The sequence below is a fragment of the Triticum urartu genome, chromosome 2A (genome assembly GCF_056163025.1).
Source record: "Triticum urartu cultivar PI428250 chromosome 2A, HENAU_Tu73, whole genome shotgun sequence".
NCBI lineage: Eukaryota > Viridiplantae > Streptophyta > Magnoliopsida > Poales > Poaceae > Triticum > Triticum urartu.
Genome location: NC_141874.1, coordinates 235,530,998 through 235,534,235, shown reverse-complemented (window position 1 = coordinate 235,534,235; position 3,238 = coordinate 235,530,998).

The following is a 3,238-nucleotide window of genomic DNA, read 5'->3' as shown; positions in this document are numbered from 1 at the left end:
CAACGCATATGCGTGCTCCGGAAGGGAAATAATGATCATGGCATCAACTTGGCAAACCAAGTGTGCTGCTGGAAAGATGATATGATTTCAGTTGAAATCGATATAAAGATCACCGGAAACGGATGCACGGTTTGCAAATGGCAAGCAAAACAAGAATGGCACAATTCTGCGATTAACAGCACGATGCCATCTAGAATGCAACAAGAAACTAAGCTGCTGCACTCCGACATAGCAACAAAGCATATGGCAGTGATGTACACAAGATGCTTGACAAAACATGAACACCGAGCTACGGCTAAATCACACAAGAGCAGGTGGAGAGGTGGTTGGCTTGGGATGGATCCCGAGGAAGATGGTGGCGGCGGTGGAGTGGGAAGGATGGGACAAACTGCCTAGATCCTAGGGTTGGACCTATATATAGCATGTGGGTTACATTCGGGGCTACCTCATGCCTCCGATCGCAATCGGGCGGTCGAGAAAAATAGGCTAGGGAGACCAATCAAATAATCGCAGATGTTTTAGGGATGTTTGGGGATGATCCGAAGCCAATGGAGACGACTGCCCGGGTCGGGTCCGGGACAGCTTTCGGACGCGCGCGAGGAGGGCCGCGGGCTGACGAGAGATGTTAGGTTGGGGTCTGGCGGTAGGTAGAGGACTGTGTAGATGGTCTACGGAGGAAAGAGAGGGAAAGCCCGGCAACCGTTTTTGGAGACCAAAAACGTCCGACGATGGACCGACTATACTGCCGCTATAGTTAACCGATGGGGCGTCAAACGGACTCCGAATGCGATGAAACTTGGCAGGCGACTTACTGACAACATAACAACACCGCATGCCAACTTTCAACCCATTCCGAGAACATTTTCTGGCCACTTATAAAATAATATTTCAGATGTGTCGCGGGCGCGTGCAAGTGTGTCTGGGCTCAGAACGAACAACTGAAGGAACTGGGAGACCCTATCGAATGCAAGTTTTGAAAACATGCAGATGCAATGTGGATGATGACATGGCAAGATGCAACACGCAAGTGAATGACAAGGCAGCAACAGCGAATAACTGGAAGACACTTGGCGCAATGATCTCGGGGCGTTACAACACTCCACCACTACAAGAGGATCTCGTCCTGAGATCTAGGATGGCACCGGAGGGAAATGGAAGAGTTAAAGAAGAGGTAAAACTAAGTTGCTTCTTGGACAAAGGAGTGAAACCACGAACCTTGAGAGGTTGAACAAATTGAAAGAAAGAATACAACGAAGATGCAAGAAGTTGAAAACACTCCTTTAGATAAGAGGAACATGGGATACGGCGAGAACCTAGAGGTTAAGTGACAAGATAGATATTGAAACCACTCCGGTTGGAAATGGAAGGTGAAGAATATGAGCTTGGCAAAATGAAAGCACTTGGATGAGAGTCCGGCTAGAAGAGGAATGATAGACACAACACTCCGGTTAAAACAAGATAGAGAAGGAATACAAATGATATAATTTGGACAGCACTCCGACTGTAAATGGAAGGAATTGAACATGATCTTGACAAACAAGATGATGGGTCGAAGAGAGCAACATCACAATGCCTCCGAAACACATGTAAGAATGGAATCAAAAGAACGGAGGAGAAAACGACATATTCTACCTCAAATGAGCTTGAAAAGCATCTTTAGGAGAAGGGTCGAATGGAGTTGTTGGAAAACCAACAACGAAAAGAGTAAGCTTGTTGTGGGCTTATGGAAAACATCTCAAAACTGAGGTGAAATTTTTGCCACCGAAAGGAATGATTGATTGGGAACAAAGAAGAGATGAAAAACTTCTTCCACCAAAATGATAGAGAGATAACTTGAATCATTGATAAGCTCCACAATGGCAACATTCCTTAGGGAAGGCTTTAGGTGAAATATGACACAAGATAACTCCAACGAAGAGATTGATGGATTGAGAAGAGCTCATGCTCAAAGGAATTGATGGGTTGAACTATCTCATTCTTGACAACTGTGAATCGCGAAACAAGAATGGAAATTGTCAAGAAATGATATCACACCACCTCAAAAGATAAGGTAGAAAAAACTGCACTTTTGAATGCAAGATGAAGAAGGTTTGAACTCCTCAAAACAAAGCATGTGTTGAGCATCATGTTTATTTGAGAGTATAGCTTGGCGGATCATAACTTCGAGAGAAAACTTGAAGAACAATTAGAGAATGAAAAGAATCATTGACGAACCACCATGTTGAGCCTGCATGAAGAACTCCGGTAATAAAAAATATTCAAAAAGAAATGAAGGATGAAAAGAATAAGATTGAAGACTTGCAATGATTAGATGAATCTTTGTGGTGATATAGTTGAGAGATCTTGGAACTCTGGGAAAAGTATGAAGCACTTGAACCGAGAATTTACTCACCGTGAACAAAACTTCGGAAGAATGAATCCATCATTTGGGTGAAGCAAGAATAAGGATTATGTTATGCGTATCCTTCACCAATTTAAATTGATGACAAGCAATGGACTTGGCATACTACTTATTCTCGTGGAAAGGATTAAGATAGATATAGCTCAAATTTGAGAAAAGACTTCAACGAACCACCATTAGGAATTGAAAGAATGAATGAATTGATACGATAACGAAGGAAGAGAAATCTTGAACGAACCACCGTAAGAATTGAAAACAAACGAAGTAAAGGGGTGAATCAAGATGCAAGAGAACGAAGATATCGCGAACTGATTAGAGAATACTTGAATGATGCACCGGTAAGATTTGGAGAACGAGAGCTGAAAGCTAGAACTAATAATTATGAGATGATGGGCTCCGAAGAATCAAACTGAAAAGGCTCCTGAATTCTCCAGATGGGTGAAAAGAATTCTCACAATCGAAAGTAATTATGAGAGGATTGCATCAAGCTAGAATCACGAATCTCTGAGAGAACGGATAAGATATGGAGGAAAAAACTCTTCTTCGGTCTTCAAATGTTGAGAATGACGATGAGAAGCACCACCATGAATTGTTGAGGCACTTTGGAATGAAAATTAGAAAGGTTGAACCAACGATGAAAGAATTTGAAAGATCTTGGGGAAAGGCATTTGACTGATGATAACTCATTCTTACGTCAAACTTGGAAAAGAATTTGAGAGTAACTCCAGCAAGATTAGAAGAGTCAGGTAAGATCCTGGGAAAAGACCTATGGGTTAGGGCCCACTCAAGAGAAAACACCATTGGAATGATTACATAAAATGGAGATTGCACTGGTTG